Genomic DNA, 13714 nt, shown 5'->3' with positions numbered 1-13714 from the left:
TTTATTTACATCATTGCAGTCATTTTGGTAACAATGGAAAAATATTTGAATTGAAAATACATGCATATAGAGAAGCATTGGGGGTTGATGTCTACAGGTCAGTTTAACATGGTTATGAAAAAAAAAAAAATCAAGCTGTGCATGGGAGTCTTTTCATTGTATTTCTTTAATTTTAGATCCAACACTACTAAAATGTTTTAATAAATCCCAATAAGTTTAAACAAATCGTTACATCTTATACAGTAAGGTTATCAGCTCTCGGGTGTTATGTCAGTAAAACAAATATGAATTAATAATTTGCAGGAGTAGGTGTATTTGTCTCGGCGAGATGCCACTGATGCTACTGTAAATACAGTATAATCGTAAATCTCGAAAAACTACTCACTTCTAAATCTTTTGTAGTCATTTTTGTATTACTTTAGTATAAATACATGTTAATTTGGATTCATATGTTGTTTTTTTCTGACTTTATGTGAACGAAAAGACACACATTTGCCCGTTTTCCCATTGGAAATAGTGATATTTTGAAATATCACTGTCCTGGTCACAAAAGCAAAGTTTGTGGGGAATAATAGCCATTTTCTATACTTTTGAGGCATAAGCAATTGGGAAATAACATTTACTACCCAGGAACAAAAAAAAAAATTGTTACACGGTGTTATCTTTTTGTGAATTAGGAATACAATTGATTTAAATATAAAATTAGTCTCTAGTCGCCCTCTCAGGGACGTCAAAATGTAAGAAATGAGATATACCATAGTGAAAAGTTCTGGATCGTACAGAATGCTGATTCCCTTGACAATAACTGACATTCACACAACATGTCAGAAACATACACAACCGGTCAAAAGTTTTAGAACACCTCAATTTTTCCAGAAATGTACGCAGTTTAATATCTCAATGTACTCTGAAATTAAAGCATAGAACAAATAACCAATTGGAGATAAAAAAAGAAATCATGGAATCGTTTTGTTTAACAAAATTTAATCTAAAAAGCAGCCACCTTTTGCAGATATAAACAGCCGAACACACTTGTGGCATTCTTTCTACAATGGAAATCAAATATTGTTCGGAAAGTTCTTCCCAACACTGTTGCAACACTTGTAGGTTTCTTTGCTCTCAACCTTCTGTCCAGTTCATCCCAAACCAGCTCGACGGGGTTTAAGTCTGCCAGTCCATGATTTGAAGCCTACCGTCTTGTTCTTTTCTTCCAAGGTAGTTCTGACATAGCCTGGAGATATGTTTTGGGTCATTATCATGCTGTAGGATGAACCCTTGACCAACTAGGTGTATACCAGATCGTACTGCATGGCGCTGCAAAATGCTGTGGTAGCCGTTTTGGGTCAGGGTGCCACTCACTCTGTGCAAGTCGCTGACTCTGGATCTAGCAAAAGAGCCCCAGACCATCACGCTTCCTCCTCCATGTTTGACAGTTGGTGTCACACACAGAGGAACCATCCTTTCGCCTACTCGACGGCGTACAAAAACCCTGCGTGATGAACCGAAGATTTCAAATTTTGATTCACCAGTCCATAAGACCTTCAAGTCTTCAGTAGTCCACTGGCATTCCTTCATGGCCCAGGCAAGCCTCTTTTTCTTATTTTGCCATCTTAGCAATGGCTTTCTTACTGCCACTCGACCTGTCAAACCTGCAGCTCGAAGTCTCCTCTTCACAGTTGAAACTGAGACTTGCTTACTTTGACCAGTGTTAAGCTGTGCTTGAAGCTGTTATCCTGTGAGCCACCTATCACGCAAGCTGTTGACTCTCAGAAACTTGTCTTCTGATTCTGTTGTGGCTTTGGGTCTGCCAGACCTCTTCCTGTCAGAGTTTCCTCCAGTTTCCAAGTGCCTTTTGATGGTGTAGGAAACTCACTGACATCTTGGCTTTCTTTGCAATTTCTTTAAAGGAAACACCTACACTTTAAAGGGTTATAATGGTCTGTCTGTCTTCCTTTCTTAATTGCCTTTTTCTCGCCATTATGATAGCAATATACTACTTCCTGCAGTACAATACTGTCCAAATAATGCTTAAGAGGGTGTAGTAACACAGTCTGTTCCAACACTGCTTTTATACAGGCAGACGGTTTGTAAGTAATCAACAAAAGTTGGGACACCTGTAGGAATTATTAGCATCAACTTTCAAGGCTTAATTTACTTCCATTGCTGCAGAACAGCTGTAAGTTGTTAACCCATTACTTGTTCCCTGAAAAAGGCCTTTTTGTATAACTCCAAAATGTACATTATTTTTCAGTTTTTGGTAACCTAAACTTTTTTTTAACCTCTGGCAGTTTATCGCTTACCTTTGTACCATTTCAGGTTATTCACTGGACTTGAACTGCTTAAATTTCAATAAATACTGGAAAAATGGGGGTGTTCAAAAACTTTTGACTGGTAGTGTAAAACAATTTAAGACTAAAAAGGGGTGCACAAACAAAATACATTTCTTACACACTCTAAAAACAGGAGGTTGTACTCTATTCCTAGAACAGTTAATCCACTAACTTGACAGCATTTGCTACAGTTAATTTCAAGTCAAAGTATTTAATATGCTGAATACTTAAAGATTTTCAACGAAGAAGTCAATCTTTGTTGATGAACACTGCTGCTTCCCTCTCTGGATCCGAAGTTCCAACGTACTTTGCTGTATGCATAGTATTGCATAAGCTCGCAATAAACAAAAAGTTATTTTCAAATGGAGATCAGCAAGCTGATCTAAGTCTTGCAGCATTATTTTTGTTGCGGGCAGTTTTCCAACTGGAAATAGTTCCATTGGTCAGACTTAACTCAGTTCAGATAACACATTGTAATTTAAAAGTTATGTAGTCGTAGAAGTGTTCTCATTGAAATTCTTCTGTATGGCTGTATGGCAAAGTGGTGCAGGAGTGATGCAGTGCGTGATTAAAAAGACAGACAGTTATAATCCGGTTGGAAACAGGTTTTATTTTATCCAGGTCTGGCGACCAAATAATAAGACCCTGGCAATACACAACAATGTGTGTTGCACGGATTAAATAATGACGGGTTACAGTCCCAAATAATAAACACAATATCTGCCCAACAATAATACCAACACAGTTACCAGTCCTGGGTGCCTGCAGTAGTGCTTGTGGTGAGTGATACAGGTTTATTTAGCGACAGTGGTGAAGTGCTGTTCTGGCTTTGTGCTGGCCCACGGCGACAGCTCCGGAAATGTGTTAGCAGTTTAGTAATTCACAAAGAAGTCAAATAACAAACAAATAAACCACTCACGATACTGTTTCTCTCATGGGGTCTCTTACAGTCCTTCTAGGTTCAAAACACAAACCAAAGCGAATTAACAGATTGCGTTTGTCCATCCTCTTTTATGTCGTCGCAAATGATCTCTTGGTAAACGAATGCAACCACCTCTCCAATCTGCGGCTGCCACGTCGTTTTCCTTACAGGTCAATGGGTTAATGCAACGGAGTGCCACCCCTTTTTTTTAGCTGGCTTACTTCCCTTGAACCCTGGGAAAAAAAACACCTGTCAGGCCAGCCCGTCCAGGGAACTCTGTTCGGGCTGCTTAGCACCCTCTCAGGTTGGGAGGGAGATTTACTACCAAGAATTATTGTATTGCTGTCACAGGCTAGTATTATATGACCTTAGCCCCAGCTGCTGGCCATGCTTCCATCCATTTCATGAAGCATCTTGGAAACCAAGACCCGCTTTCAAATCAAGACAGTGTCCCGTTTATTGTTTCGTAGGGCAAAGAACTACGGCTAGCTTCAAAATATGATTTTAGCCATTCTTCAGAACATTGGTTCTTCCTTGCCTTCCGTGAACTCTAGCAATTATACTCCCATGACTTTAGAAACTTCAGATCACTTTAGCTTTCACTTAATTTCAGACCTCACCACTTTCCCTAAGAAGCACTTCTCCTGATTGTCAAAGTTCAGAGATCTGTTTCTCTGTGTGGAGCACACTTCTAGTGTGGGAAGCGCTCAGTTTCTCCTATGAGGAGCCTGTTTCTCCTGTGGGGAACTTGCTTAGTGTGGGAAGTGCGTCATATGGGAAGCACATCGTTTGAAAGTCGCTCGGCTGCTTCCACCCTGTGATTGGTCGGTTTGTTTATTTTGGGCTGTGCCCGAGTTTCACATTGGGTGTTTTCGTTCAGAGACGGCCCCTTGTTATCATGTTGGTCCACTGTTTCACCCCCCATTAGCTGGATTTGTGAGATGGACTGTTTTCTGTCCGAGGTGTCAAAGCACCCAAAACTGTCTGACTTGCCTTGTGCAAGGCACTACTGGCACCAAATGATTCATTCAGCGATCAGGGAAGATCATACAATTGTCCAGCAGTTAGTTTATGACTCTTTTTAAAAGCATTCTTTGTCAGACACAGAGAATGGCTTAGGACCACCTCTATATTTCAAGTCTGTTAATTTAATACAGAGAATGATATTATGACCCACTCTGATGCTATAATCTGGTAAAAAGGAATATATACCAGAAGCTTGGTGAGACTTATGCATCCACAGATTTAAAACATTAACTACCAATGAAGGCTGTGGAACTTTGACCACTCCCTAACAAACCCCCTAGGCTGCAGGTGCCTCCAGAAATCAGTCCTAGGAATGTTGTACTTATTTTGTATTAATTCCAATGTGTCAATTTTCTTCTGTGTGGATGTCTTTAATATAATGTATACCCCTTCGTCAACTTCCCCAATTAACATTTTTACTTTCTTAATTTTAGGATTGTTCCCCATATTGGAGAGTCTTAATACATTCCAATGGATTATTTGAACAATACATGTGTCTGTGCCGAGACTGAAACAGTAGGAGCTATAACAGGATTAGAAATAATTTGCTCAAGCTGTTCCTGTTCCAAGAAATCAAATAAGGGTATTTGCATCTTCGCCTCAATATTTACCCAATCTGGTCTTTCAGTCCCTGTCTTTCTCACAGAAGCTATGAGTTAAAAAAAAGAAGACAAAATAATATTTAGAAATGTTGGCAATTTACGACCCCCTTTATTAACTGGACCACTTGTTCAGTTTGCGGTTCAATTGCTAAAGGGATCATCCATATAGACAATTGCATATGCCATTTTTTGATTTTTCAGCAGATTGAAAGATTTAACCTACTCCAATTTTGCAAATTGGTTGTAATTGTATCTATAGTAATCTCTAAATTGGAGTACACCATTTTTCCCAAACTAGGGTTTATTAGAATTCAAGTATTTTAGTCCTCATCAGATGAGGAATACCATTCTTTTCATCCAGAATGGACAGATACGTATGCCTTTGTGGAGAAGTCAGGATTTCCACTTTGGCTCATACGCAGTGAACAACTGGCTTCTCATGAGAAAACATGCTGTATTTGCAGCAAAAATACGCAGAAGGTAAAGTGTGGAAAAAGGCCTCAGAGGAGCTGGCATTGTCGAATAAAGGTGGTTAAAGTCTAAATTTCAGCAAGTTTGTTTGTTGCAAGTTTGTTAGCGAGTTACAGATTGTTCGCAAAGGTTAGCTTTTCAGTGATGGCAAACAGGTGAAGAGCTATATGCTTAATATAGCCAAAGAGTTATTTGAAGAATTCCCTACCAAAAGACAAAATTTTACTGCCAATACACGATATGCCTTTATCTGTAAAGGCAATTAATGATTGACCTGTGAAAATAGTAGATCAGGTTGACAAACAGCAAATAGAAAAAGTTTTGCCATACACACACACACACACACATATATATATATATATATATATATATATATATATATATATATATATATATATATATATTTTGCTTTGGATGAGTCAACTATATATTCTCCAGAGATATATATGTGGCAATTTAGTACATGAAGAAATGTTTGCAATTCAGCAAATGAAAACATCAAACAAGAGGCGAAGACATACTTAAAACTCTGCTGGATTTTGTCAGCGAGACGCAGATCCAGGTAGGGGAGCTTGTTTCAGTGTGTACCGATGGTGCACCCAGCACGATGGGTAAACAAAGGATTTGTTGTTTTGTCAGAACAGAAACGTCCCCGTGACAGGCTGGCGAGTGGATAGAGGCCCAGAGACAGACTTCAGTTCAAAAAAAATAATACTTTTATTAATTACCAAAAACACAAAATAAAAGGGCACAAGGGCAAAAATAAAGATACTTATACACAAATAACAAAACTTACAAAAATAAAGATTTCCAGGCTGGGCGATGCCTTTACTGGATAAGAAAAAATTCACCAAACCAAATCAGCAAATACAACCACCAACTTGCCTCCTCAGCTCCCTCCTCTCTCTAATGGGAAGCTGAGACCTCCTTTTATGTCAGGTGGCTGGGCATTGATTGATTGTTAATTATGCTAATCAACCCCAGCCACCTGAACACAATAAACCCAGGCAGGTAGGGGAATTTAACCCCACCCCTGCCAATTTATAAAGGGCAGAGCTTTGCTCTGCCACAGTCCCATTTTAAGCTTTCACTGTATTACACACCAAGAAGCACTTTGTGCCCAGTCACGTGGAGTAACAGCATTGGTAGTGGTTATTGTCAATTGGATTCTTGCATTTGAATCCAAATTGAATTTGTTCAGAGATAGTGACTGGCAGACTGACTCGCTGTGAACAGGATATAATCACTGGCAAGGCTGTTATGACCAGGAAGGAAGACTCAGATACAGAAGTTGGAGTTTAAAGTGCTAATGCTCACTTTTAATAATAAATAATAAACAAAATAAAACAGGCACAGTGGCCAAAACAAACAGTTAAACAAAACAGGTTAGCTTTCAATAAAACACTGCTTCATAAACTCCACTAAACACCTATGAAACACCAACACACAATTCACCTTCAACTCAAAACACCAAATTCACTAACACCTATGATTCCCCTTCTTACACACCTGTGGCTGGAGCATCATTAACCATTAATCATTCAATTATGACCCCAGCCACATTCTCACAAGTTTTCTCCCCGCACACCTTATACTGGCAGGGCTTCTGCCCTGCCACAATCGCTTTGAGAGGTTAGGAATGGTTCAAGATTCATGCATGGTAGAGGATCCTAGCAACAATCTAGATCTACAGCAGCTTGTGGCGTTCACATCTGATCTGCTAGTGCCGTTCAAGCCTCGTTTTGTGGACTTTTGCAGACACTGCACTTTGTTCAAGTTTATGATTCATCCCCATGAAACTTGTATGGAACCACTGGACTTAACAGTGATTCTGGGCATCTCAAAATTGGAGATTTACAACTGGAAGTTACTGACTTCATGGAGTCAGAAATTTGGGTTAAAGTTTTACACACTAAATTAAAGTCTAGAAAGCCTTGCTCAGCAATGCGCATACAGTGGCTCTCAAAAGTATTACCCCCCTTGGACTTTTCCACATTTTATTGTGTTACAACATGGAATCAAAATTTATTTAATTAGGAGTTTTTGCGACTGATCTACACAAAAGAAGTCCATAATGTCAAAGTGAAGAAGGAAAAAAAAAATAAAAAATCTACAAATTGTTCTAAATTACAAATATAAAACAGAAAATAATTGATTGCATAAGTATTCACCCCCTTTGCTATGACACACCTAAATAAGCTCTGGTGCAACCAACTGTCTTTAGAAATCACATAATTAGTTCCACCTGTGTGCAATTAAGGTGTTTCACATGATTTCAGGTTAAATACAGCTGTCTCTGGGAGGTCCCACTGTTGGTTAGTACATTTCCTAACAAACTACATCATGAAGACGAAGGAACATTCAAAGCAAATCCGGAATAAGGTTCTTCAAAAGCACCACTCAGGGGTAGGACATAAGAACACTTCCAGGCATTGAATATCCCTGGAGCACAGTAAAGTCCATTATTAAGAAACAGAGAATATAGAACAAGCTGTCCTCAAAAACTGAGTATCCGGGCGAGAAGGGCACTAGTCAGGGAGGCCACCAAGAGGCCTATGGCAACCCTAAAGGAGTTACAGTCTTCCACGGCTGAGATGGGAGACACTGCATATGGCAACAATAGCCCGGGTGCTTCACAAAACTGGCCTTTGTGGTAGAGTGGCAAAAAGAAAGCCATTGTTGAAAAAAAAAACTCAGAAGGCATGTGGGAGACTCTGAGACCAAGTGGAAGAAGATTCTATGGTCTGAAGAGACCAAAATAGAGCTTTTTGGCCTCAATGCTAAGCGCTATGTTTGGCGCAAGCATAACACCGCACATCATCCTGAGAACACCATTCCTACCGTGAAACATGGTGGTGGCAGCATCATGCCATGGGAGATGCTTCACTGCATCAGGGTCTGGAAAGCTTGTGAAGATGGAGGGCAAAATGGATGAAGCAAAGTACAGAGAAATCCTGAAGGAAAACCTGCTGAAGTCTGCAAGAGACCTGGGACTTCGGAGACGATTCATCTTCAAGCAGGACAATGACCCCAAAACATACAGCCAAAGCCAACTGGAGTGGCTTAAAAACAAAAAGGTCAATGTCCTGGAGTGGCCCAGTCAAAGCCTGGACCTCAATCCAATTGAGAATATGTGGAGAGTTGAAAATTGCTGTTCACCAAAGGTCCCCATCCAATTTGATGGAGCTTGAGCAACTTTGCAAAGAAGAATGGGAAAAAATTGCAGTGCCCAGATGTGCAAAGCTGGTAGAGACTTATCCAAATAGACTCATGGCTGTAATTACTGCCAAAGGTGCATCTACCAAATATTGACTCAAGGGGGTGAATACTTATGTAATCAACTATTTTGTTTTGTATTTGTAATTTAGAATAATCTGTAGATTTGATTTTTCACTTTGACATTATGGACTTTTCTGTGTTGATCACTGGCAAAAACTCTTAATTATATCCATTTTGATTCCATGTTGTAACACAATAAAATGTGGAAAAGTCCAAGGGGGGGTGAATATTTTTGAGAGCCACTGTATCTAACAAAAATGCACAAATGGACTGATCTGAAGTTATAGTACGACTTGAAAAAATAACAACCTCCGATTGGTTAAACAGCATCACATGATATATATATATATATATATATATATATATATATATATAGCGTATATATATACATACTAATGAATCGCTTCACACCGACAATCACTACATTCTAAATTCCATGACAAACTGCCATTTTATTTATTATTAGTTACAAAACCACTGCCAAAAATGATTGATATTCCACCCATCTGCTTTTAATAAATTTGGGGGATGAAACTCCAGATAACTGGTACAACACCAACTTTGAGTGAAGAGAGCAGTCCATCTGAAAAAAAAAAAAAAAAAAAACACAATATGTGCAGCAGCAGATGAGGAAATGAAATAGAACAAAGACTGAAAAAACATACACAAAAAACCCCACACTGTAGCAATGGCTGGTAATGTACTTAAACACTGGTTTAAAGAAAAAGAAAATATGGACATTCATTAAGGAATGAATTCAAAGAAAAAACAGAAGGGAATTTTATGCCAGTGCAAAAAGTTCAACCCCTGATGTCAGTCGGGTTGGTGCATAAATTCTGGTTTGATCTTCAACTTAATCTACATGACTTGGACACAAGGTTGTCCGACAACAAATAAAAAAATATTTTGAGATCCGAAAGGATGAAAATGGATTTGAATGTGTGCCTCGCATATAACAAGGACACAAACTCGCCTGAAGATACAGCTTCAGCATCCATGGCAGCTTTTCCCCTTACTTCCAGTGTCATTTGAAACTCCGCCCATCATCAGCATGTGCTCAGTCCTCTAGTTTCTAGTGGAGATGCCACTTTCGATGCAGAAATTCACAATAAAATGGGCATGTGCAATTTATTTATTTTTTTCTTTTATAAATTTAGTTGTCGCCAATTTTTTACCCCGATTTTCTCCCCATTTTAGAATGCCCAATTATCTGTATCCTCGGTTCACCGCTCACTGGTTCAAAAGAAATTAGCAAAACGATGCAGCAGCAGCAGAAGTTACATTAAATAAGTGCAGCAAGTACAATAAATCAATTTCAATTGTATATTTTTTTGCACTTTAAAAAGTACATAAATTGTGTGTATGATTGGCTCTTTGCAGACCACTTGTTCTAAATTTCCATTCAGTTTGGTTCTCTTGCCCAAAAATGGTTAATGACCCCTTCACTATGCAACGATGTAACTGGCCTCTGGGGGTCAGACAAGCATCAATACATCATCCGTATAGCATATTTTGTGTTCCTGGGCCACGAAAGAAATGCTCTTTATGGTTTTGCAAGATCTTATGGCTTCCGCTAAAGACTCTAAGGCCTGTATAAAGGGCAACCCTGCCTTGTGCCCCTACCCAGTGAGAAAGCGACACTGTCACAGAGCTGGCATATTTCATGCCGTCTCTGAAACACCTTGCGAGGTAAATACTAAAAGTCATCGGTCTTGCACACTTTCAATTTTTTCAAATACAATGGCTGATCAAAAATGAGAAATTGGAGACCCAAAGTAGTAAAGGAATTGTTAAACTTTAAAATAGTGACAGCTACTAAACAGATGTGGCACTAGGAACTGTGAAGTAGAACTTGGGGTACAGACCCTGCTCAAATCCAGTTAATGTGATCAGGGGACTTTGAGAATGCAAAGGAAACTCAAAAGTGAGCAACAGACACAAGCAGCTTTATATATATATATATATATATATATATATATATATATATATATATATATATATATATATATATATATATATATATATATATATATATAACATACAAAAAGAACATTAGCATTTTTTTTTATCAATATGCTTTTAATGCAATTGTAGCTGTTGACAGTATATGCAATAGGTAAAACTTTTTTTTGATGGTCGAGAAGCACATAACTTAATACACTGCAGTTAGTATCGGAAAGGCTGAATGAAAATAATAATGCATACCCAAAAATTATTAAAATTTTCCATATTATATATATATATATATATATATATATATATATATATATATATATATATATATAGAAAACAAAGTGAGCACAAAGTGAGCACAGGGAAGTTTACGGTACAGCTCCATCCATTAAAAAGACATTGATATACACAAGTCCTTTTTTAGCTTAAACATGTTATTCTGCTTACTTATTTAAAATGTGTTTTGTTTCTGTTGCCACTGCCATGAAAACGATCTGTTGACTGACATGTTTGAAAGTTGCCCTCACATGATCCCGTTGGCTGTGTGAAAGGGTTATGACGGCTTTTTTTGAAAATGGCTCTGAGACAGCTCAGTGTGTATGAAAGTGGTATTATAGCAATAACTACATGCTTTTGTATTGCCATATTGCAGAACTTGCCTTTCAACATTTCACATTTTAACTTGAACTTCATGCGACTTGAAAAGGTCTCCTTTTTTTCTTCTAATTCTGGGATATGTGCTTTTTTTATGCTTCAAGTCATGACACAAATTAAGACAATTGTGCTGACTTTATCTTAGGCAACCATAAGAAAGTAGCAAATCAGAAGTGCATTATAAATCATGTACTGAAATTAAAGTTCAATCTTTGTTTTGCATGATGTATAAGTTAAAAGGAGTCTAGAAATACTTATGCAATTTCAACAGCTTTGACGATTACGTGTGGTTCAGTGGTTAAAGTCCAGGGCTTATAACCAGAAGGTCACCGGTTCAAATCCCACCTCTCACACTGACTGACACATTGTGTGTGACCCTGAGCAAGTCACTTAACCTCCTTGTGCTCCATCTTGCGGATGAGATGTTAAATCAATGTACTATTTCAAGTCACCCTTCACAGTTCACAGCCTACCTCTGTAGAGCACTTTGCGATGGTGGTCCACTATGAAAAGTTTAATAATAATATAATAAAAATAGTTATAATAATAATAATAAATAATAATAATAATAATAATAATAATAATAATAATAATAATAACACCCTACTAAGATATACATTTTTGTGTCAAACCTACTGTTGGCTCTACACGGTCCCCAATCAGAACTTTACCTACTCTCCTTGCAGCCTGTCAAACAATGCTGTTTCCAACAACTGTTTGAGACTGCATACAGGATCAATGCAGCTGGATATGCAATCAGAGTCAAATGAGAAATGGAACAAGGAGGCAGGGAACGAAGAGCTGTCAGGACAGCAAACTGGTATTTGTTTTTATTAAATGCATTCAACAAGAACTAAAAATGAAAGGAGAGCTGACAGATCACTGAAAGCTCCCAGCTCTTTCACACAGTATGCACTAGTTAGCTGCAACAACAAGGGGACCTGGCATGTTGTCTTTATACTTGGATGATTTTACAATGAAACATCATAGCTAGACAGGTAATGAATCTTTTTTTTTTTTTTTTTTTTTTTTTTTTGGTGTATCAGTACATTGCGATCGCACATAGACTTTAAGACATGACATGCTTTCCAAAAGAATGTCCACTTTAACATATCCTTTTACATTCTAGAATGTTTTAACACTGCTGTCAATTTATAGAAACAGCACCTCTTAAAGGGGCAACATCTCTTTTGACAATTATAAAGCCTACAAACCAAGCTTGTATTGTGTTTTCTCCCACAAAAGAAACACTGTGGTTGAAAATTTCCATATGAAACCAAGTGTTTCGTGGTGTGCGTATTTGTTGATCTACTATGACATCTCATGTTCTAGGGAATCTAGTTTCTACCCATCTAAGAAGCTGAGTGACAATCAGGCAAATTAAGGGATCACATACTGTACTTGCCCTGTGGACAACATTTTTTCAGCAGTACAAACCAAGAAACTGTACCTGGCTCCAACAACTTGGCCACTCCTTCACGTGGTTTGAAGCAATGTGTATATTAATACGACATTTTTTTTTTTTTTAAATCAAAAGATGTACTATTTCAAGCCAGTGCTGAATTTAGTCTTCTCATTCCTTTGCATTTGTTATACAAGCATGGGTAAAGCTTTAATGTTCCAGAATTATTTTCTGTGTTAATATTAAAGCAGTTATTTGCCATCTGTTCACTACATTCCTCCACAGTTAAGCCTTCTGTGCACTCAACTTCATGAGAAGCCAAATCTTATACGTTGCCCAAAAGGTAATTCACTGTAGTAAGCTTCCTTGACCCTTAAAACCTACTTGACACATGCCATTCTATGAGCGACTTACACACCAGCTGCTACTGAAACAGTGGATGGCTATGTGTGCGTCATCTGGAAGCTCAGCCACAGCTCAGGAGGCCAAACAAACATTTAAAAAGGGGATTGACATGCTTCTGCTAGAAAGCAGGCCAGTACCGAATGGTAGGGGATATTAAGGCCTGAGAGTAGGTTATAAGCTGTAGTGTCATCGTCCTCCGCCTTCTAGAAGCACTCTATTGGTTAGCTAAAGTGAATTGCTAAATTACACTATGTAACACAATTTTTGTTCCTGGGTAGTAAGTGTTATTTCCTAATTGCTTGTCAAATTGCTTTGAAATATCACTGTCCTTGTCACAAAAGCAAAGTTTGTGGGGAATAATAGCCATTTTCTCTACTTTTGAGGCATAAGCAATTAGGAAATAACACTTACTACCCAGGAATAAAAATAAATAAATAAATAAATTGTTACACAGTGTTATGTTTTGGACACAAAACAAAGAGTTGGCTGGTCATGACTACCTGCCTAGTAAACAGTATTAACTTCACAAACTCCCCCAAGAGGTTGTCATGCACGTTTATAATAGTAGACAAAGATTACTAAACAGACCAGGTCTGCAGAATACTGTCAAAGCAGGTGCTGGGTGGAGAGGCACACAGTACAAGGTACAGTGGCCAGTACTGCTAATCAA

At 38.2% G+C, this 13714-nt stretch overlaps 1 protein-coding gene across 3 annotated transcripts in view; it reads right to left on the bottom strand.

The window, feature by feature from the left end:
• LOC121314434 (BTB/POZ domain-containing protein KCTD1-like) overlaps nucleotides 1-13714 on the bottom strand; it is a 47610-nt gene that overhangs the window by 14427 nt on the left and 19469 nt on the right. The window lies entirely within an intron of this gene.

The sequence above is a fragment of the Polyodon spathula genome, chromosome 4, assembly GCF_017654505.1.
Source record: "Polyodon spathula isolate WHYD16114869_AA chromosome 4, ASM1765450v1, whole genome shotgun sequence".
NCBI classification, from domain to species: domain Eukaryota; kingdom Metazoa; phylum Chordata; class Actinopteri; order Acipenseriformes; family Polyodontidae; genus Polyodon; species Polyodon spathula.
Note: the sequence above shows the minus strand (reverse complement) of the source record. Positions and strands in the feature narration are given on the sequence as shown.